This window comes from Pinus tabuliformis, chromosome 4_2 (assembly GCF_031772625.1).
Source record: "Pinus tabuliformis cultivar Carrire ecotype Pingquan chromosome 4_2, CPIR1, whole genome shotgun sequence".
NCBI lineage: Eukaryota > Viridiplantae > Streptophyta > Pinopsida > Pinales > Pinaceae > Pinus > Pinus tabuliformis.
Window position 1 is genome coordinate 481535892 of NC_142304.1, and position 6576 is coordinate 481542467.

Below are 6576 nucleotides of genomic sequence, written 5' to 3' on the forward strand. Positions count from 1 at the left end.
AAACCTACTTGTGATGATCATATCTCTATGGTACAACTTTCATTTATCTCAGCGATGACTCATAGGATTGCCAATATTATTAAAAAGAATAGATTTGTTGCTTTGTTCAAACCCCCTAGTACCATTAGAAATTCTCTTAGATATGTTAAGGACACTATAGACCCTAAAGACATGAAAGGTTGTCCACTCGATCCCTTGTTCCTGAGAGATCCCATACATTGGAGAAATTGCCCGCTCCATTAACCAAAGAATCCATGAGTATGTAGTAGACATTAGGCACAAACGTTCCTGCTTATCATCCCTAGTTGGACATGCGGAGAAATCCAAGCAGCATGCATTGAGGATTCCATAGTCATTGCTAGGGTTAATCACTTCCATGACAGGAAGCTAAGAGAGATTATTGAGATTGAGAAGCATGAAATCAATCTCTCTTTTTTTCTAATGCAAGATTCGGACCTTTCAATTCATTAATTAAAACATAAAGTACATAGATTACATAAAAACTCTCATGGTTGTTGACTATGGAGATATCCCAACAGAACTATTCCTTACCCCCTGCCTCCAACTTTACCTAACTCAAAAGAAAAATACGTAAGCTTGGACTTGGATACAAAAAAGCCCATGACACATGGTTTTTTGCCAATAAAGGAAGCATGACGCCCTGTTTCTCAAACTTAGGTATAGTCCCTCGGAAAGAACTTTTCCCGCCTTCCTCTTTGATCTTGATCCTTGAGTCTTACCATTTGATCCAACGGCTGTAGACCAAGTCAGACTAACGAGCTGTTCACCATTTACCTCACAGTTCCGCCAAGTAACATGAGCAATATGAACCGTTGAATCTCCATGAACCATCCGACGGTGGAGATTGAAGTCGTGCCAAACTACATGCATAGTTGATAGCATGCAATGAGGGTGATAATCCCTCCGGCCCCACCACCACATGGAGTTCAAAGAATGGGATTGCTCCCAAAAGCTAAAAATTGCTTCCCTCATGTGAGGGCTACGATCACCTGAATACTGCTCATGCCTCGGTAAACAGAGTATAGTTAAAAAAAAAAGCTCTGGTTTTTCCTTTTCCAGTTAAAAGATCTCTGGTTTTGCAATTTCTGGTTATCCTCTGCTCCCGGCCAGTCACATCTCCATCCCTTCTAACCCTAATGCGTAAAGGATTCGCCACAATCCTGCCTATAGTCCCTGAAGTCCTTTCGTTCCCTTCATGACATCTGGATTCTTCTGTGAACCCGATAATCTGGAGGTCTCCGGTTGACCTTTCCAATCCTCTTTCGAAAGACCCCATTGTAAATGAGCCACTGAGCCAACAGCTGCTAGTTAACTAAATCTGTCTCCACGGTTCTCTTAAGAAACACTGTATTGTCTTCATCTACTTGGTTTTGACACTCCGTCTTTAATCTGTTTCGAGGGAAATCTTGCCAGTTCATCGCAACCCTAGTATTTATGCAGATCACTCCTTGATTGGCAAGCAAATCCACAAGTTTATTGGCCTTTCTGCGTACATGTGCCAAACTGACTGTTCTCAAGCTCTGAAGATGACTGTGAATCCGTTGGAAGACCTGAATTAGCCTCCAGTTTTTAGAGGCTTTTTCCGGTGATGTTCCCCAACTTATTCTCTTGACTGAGTTAATGACCAGCTCGGAGTCAGCTTCAATGATCGTATTTTGGCGATTTTCCTGAACCAGGAACTCAAGACATTGTTCCATGGCCATTATCTCTACCATGTTGTTGGTGGCCTTTCCTAAGTAGTCATGGAAGATGAACAGAATGTTTCCCTTGTCATCCCTTAACACCCCTCCATAGCCTATCGTGCCTGGATTACCTTTAGAAGCCCCATCAATGTTGAATTTTAGAAAGCCCTTAGGGGGAGGATGCCAAAAGTCTAGCTCAGTATCCACAGTTGAAACTTTCCTGATTAAACCCTGAGGAACTAGTCCCTACAATTCAAGCCTACAAAGAATCCTCCAGTTTGTAGTAGAGGGGGGATTCGAGGGGAGATTTTGAATTGTGGTTCTAACCGTTTCTTTGATTTTTTTTAGGATCAGATCAAAGATACACTGGGAAGACTTCTTAACATTCTTGAAGATTCTATTGTTCCTTTCTTTCCAAATGTTCCAAATAATGAAGCTCAGTGTAAGTGCCCAAGCTGAGCAAAGAACTTCATTATCCAAAAAATTCCTTCTCCATTTGGTTAGTGTGTTGAAAAGACTTCCTATATCTCTATCAGATTGTTGGAAGACTGAAGCAAAAACATCCCATAATATGGAAGTGAAAATGCAGGTGTTGAGAAGGTGTTCTATGGTTTCCTCTTGAGCCTCACAAAGTTGGCATCTAGAAGGCCCTAGAAAACCCCTTTTCTTAATATTGTCCCAGGTCAGGATTTTCCTTTGAAAAACCAACCACAGAAAAAGTTATACTTTTATCCAGCCCTGATGCTTCTGTAGGTTTTGCCAAATCCTATCAGGAGCCTGGGAATCAAGGTCTAGGATTATGAGTTTGGCTTCCTTGAGATTAAAGTTCCCCTCATTGTTGTTGCCCCATCTCAGCTGGTCATTCCCCTTTGAAACGAGAATTTTCCTTTGCTCTAACATTTTCATCAGTCTTTTGGCCTTGGAATTTAGAGGATTGTCATTTCTGAGATCCAAATTTCTCCAGTTTCTCCATTTCCCTGAACTATTGGATTGATCCCAGAAATCCTTAACCTTAGTGAATTCCTTAGTATCAGTCTCTGTTTTGAGGTCCTGCAAATCCTCTTGTAGCAGAATAGGTTCTTGTTGCCATCTGTCCTCCCAAAATAAGGCTAAGTCTCCCTCTCTGATTTCCCAGAAGTTGTTATCCTAAATTAAGCCTCTGTTATCCCAGGCTTTATTCCAAATGTGAGAACCTCTTATATTTCCATCCACCCTTATGTGATCATTAACTAGCCAATAGCTTGCATATTTTTCTTTCCAAGTGATGGACCATTGTGCTTCCGGTACCTTTATCCATCCCCACCATAATTTTGCCCCTAGAACTTTACATAGAATTTCAGGATCATCGAGTCCAAGACCCCCATGGTTTTTGGGTTTGCAAATTTTTTCCTAGGCAACTAAGGCCCATTTCTTCTTTTCCTCCCCCTTGTCCCAAAGAAAGTCTCTTTGTATGTTTCTCATTTGATTCAGGATTCCTTTAGGAGCAAGGATATTAGATAGCATAAAGGCGGGATTGATTGCAGAACAGTCTTTGTGAGGATCAACCTGCCAGCCAAGTTTAAAGATCTCATTGTCCATTCCCTGGTCTTATCATGCAGTTTACTAATCATCAGCTCCTAGATGCTCTTGTGTAACGGTTTTCTAGTTAAAGGAACCCCCAGGTATTTCGAGGGGAGAGTGTCTCTTTGAAAGCCTTGAATTCTAGATATGTTCTTTTGAATAGCAATGTTAGTATTGAAGAAAAAAATCTTGGATTTGGAGAGATTAACTTCCAAACCTGAGGCCATGGCAAAGTCACTGAGGATTTGTTTATAAGAAAGAGCTTCTTTGACTATAGGAATTCCCTGCAGCAAGGTGTCATCCACAAATTGTTGATGAGTCAAGGCCTATCCATTGTCAGAGAGTTGGATACCCCTAATGTTACCAACTACTTTTGCATGCTTGATAGCTCTGCCTAGTCCTTCCATCATGAGGATGAAGAGAAAGGGAGAGAGGGGGTCACCCTGCCTGAGACCTCTGGAAGGAGTGAAAGTCTCCGAAGGAGAGCCATTAACAAGAATAGAAAAACTAGAAGAGGTAATCAAAGCCAGGATCCATCTTACCCAATTGTGGTCAAACTCGAAAGCAATGAGAACTTTCCTTATATAGTTCCAATTCAGCTTATCATAAGCTTTGGCAATGTCTAGTTGCATGATCATTCTAGCTTTCCTCTTGCTAGTTAGTGAATGCACCACTTCATGAGCTTGGATGATGTTATTAAGAATTTGCCTTCCTTCCACGTATCCAGATTTTTCCCCCGAAACTAGAGAGGGCAAGAGGGGTATAAGTTTGTTTGCAACCACTTTTGATATTATCTTGTAAACCACATTGCACAACGCTATAGGTCTGAATCTATCAGGGGTTTGGGCCAACTCTTGTTTAGTGATTAGGGTTATAAAAGAGGAATTCAACGCTTTCAAAATGGTTCTGTGCCTCCTGGAATCTTCCACAACCTACAGAATGCCCTGTTTGACAATATTCCAGCAAGCTTTGAAGAAGTCGAAATTGAAACCATCCGGGCCTGGCGCCTTGCCATTCTACATTTCTTTGATAACCCCGCTGACCTCCTCTTCAGTCACAAGTCTGTAAAGGTTAACATTATCCTCTCTAGAAACCATCCTGGGTATATGCTTAGTGAAGTCCCAGATGTAGAGATCTCTTTCATAACAGGTTTCTCGTGCTATGCTTCGAAAGTGTTGGACTAGAGCTGCTTCTATTTCTTCATGAGTGTTGAGATTATTTCCTCTTTTATCCTTGATCAGAGAAATTCTATTGTGTCCTCTGTTAGCCATGGTGGATTTGTGAAAACATCTGGTATTATGTTCCCCTTCTTTTAGCCATTGGACTCTAGATTTTTGTCTCCAAAATATTTCCTCTTGTTTGCATATATTCTCCCATTGTTGCTGATATTTGGTAGCTTGCTCATCTTTGACTTTATCATGGCCCTCTATGATGAGGGTTTGGTTAAGTTTCTGCATTCGATCTTCAATAAAAAAAAATTCTACAAAGACATTGCCAAATTCATTCTTGTTCCAATCTTTAAGCCTGAGCTTGATGTGTTTCAATCTTTTTTGCAGAAGGTACATTCTGGTTCCCTATATGTTTAAATCCTCTGCCCACCACTTGGTTACGTTGCTTATAAATTCTGGGTGGGATAGCCAGATGTTCTCAAATCTAAAAGGTCGTTTCTTGGGGTTACCAATGCCCTGAACCTCCAGTTGCACTGGCCAGTGATCTGAGCCTCCAAATGGAAGCACTCTTGCCACCATTTCCTTGTTATTGAGCATAATATCCTCTGAGATGATGAATCTTTCTAATTTGGAGGCTACCTGGGACTCCCCTCCTCTTTTATTGTTCCAGGCGAAGATTCCGTTATCCATTTCAATGTCCACCAGCTTCATTTTATCAATAAAGGTATAAAAAGCCATGGAGTCTTTGCCTAGAACTCTAGTTCCCCCTTCATTTTTCGTTAGTGATCTAATCATGTTGAAATCACCCCCTAAGATCCAGGGTATTCCTGCATATCTGTCTCTGAGAGTCTTCAAAGAGTATAGAAGCCTGAGTTTGTCATACACTCTTTGAGGGCCATAGACATTTGTTACCAAGTAGGTTTCCTTATCTCCTGCTAGTTGGATTACTACATATAAGTAATCCTTCGATGCCTCCACATCTATTAAGCCAATTTTTTGTGGATTCCAGAGAGTGAGAATGCCTCCTGCTGCGTTCTTCACTTTGACTTCCAGAAACTCATATTTATTGAGCCACTTACTGTGGATATCTCTTATCTTCTGAATGGAAGATTTAGTTTCCTGGATGAAAATCACATCCGGAGATGCTTGTTTCATTCTATTACTCAATAACCTTTGTTTCCTTTTACAACCTAGACCCCTAATATTCCAAGAAGTGAACTTCATAATTAAAGGTTAGTAACGGAGTAACTGGATAGATCTTTCATCTTACCTAAATCTATCATTAGATTTCCACATTCCATTAATAACTGATTCTACTTTTTTCTGCCCCTCTTCTTTCCTGGGATTCTGGGTACTAGTCCTGTTGTATTATTCATTGTTTTCACTCCTTCGTTGCCTTGTCTTTCTTTGTGCTTTAGTCTTTCCACCCCCTTAGTCTGGGTTTTCCATAAAAACAGCTGTTGAACCCTATTGAACTTCTCTGTGGGTAATGAGTCTAACCCTTCTTTGGTTCCTTGCTTCAAGACCTTCTAGATCTAGGTTTTCTTTCTCAAGAATATCCCGGAGTTAATGGTCCTCCATTTCCATCTCACTTTGGGTCATTTCAAGATCCATCTCCTATTCTACATCACTTATCATAAAATCATTTTGCTCATTGTTTTCTTGTATATGTTCATTGTCTTCTGCCCTTTCTTCCTCCTCTGGGCTTCCTTCCTTTGCTTTATCTGGTTCTATTGGACCTTTGTCTGCTTCAAGGATGTGGAACATGTTCTGGCTGGCTTGCTGCCCTGCAACTTTACGTGTTCTTATTCCTCTTTTGCCTCCTTTTCCTTTGTGTTCCACCTTGAGGTAGCTTTCTGAATCCTTCATAGTATCAACTTTGTTTTTGTTCTCTATCTTACTGAGAGGGCAGTCTCTGATTAGATGTCCATGCTCATGACATTTACAGCATCTGAATGGTATATCTTCATAATCTACCGTCTGTATCCACTCTTCATAAAAAAATTCCAGAATAACTTTGTCTGGCAAAGCTCCAGAGAGATCCATATCCACACATATTCTGGCAAAGGAAGTATACTTTCCTCTTCTAATGGCCTTAGAAACTTTGACAAAATGCCCTAACTTATTTCATATTGCTGATAGAT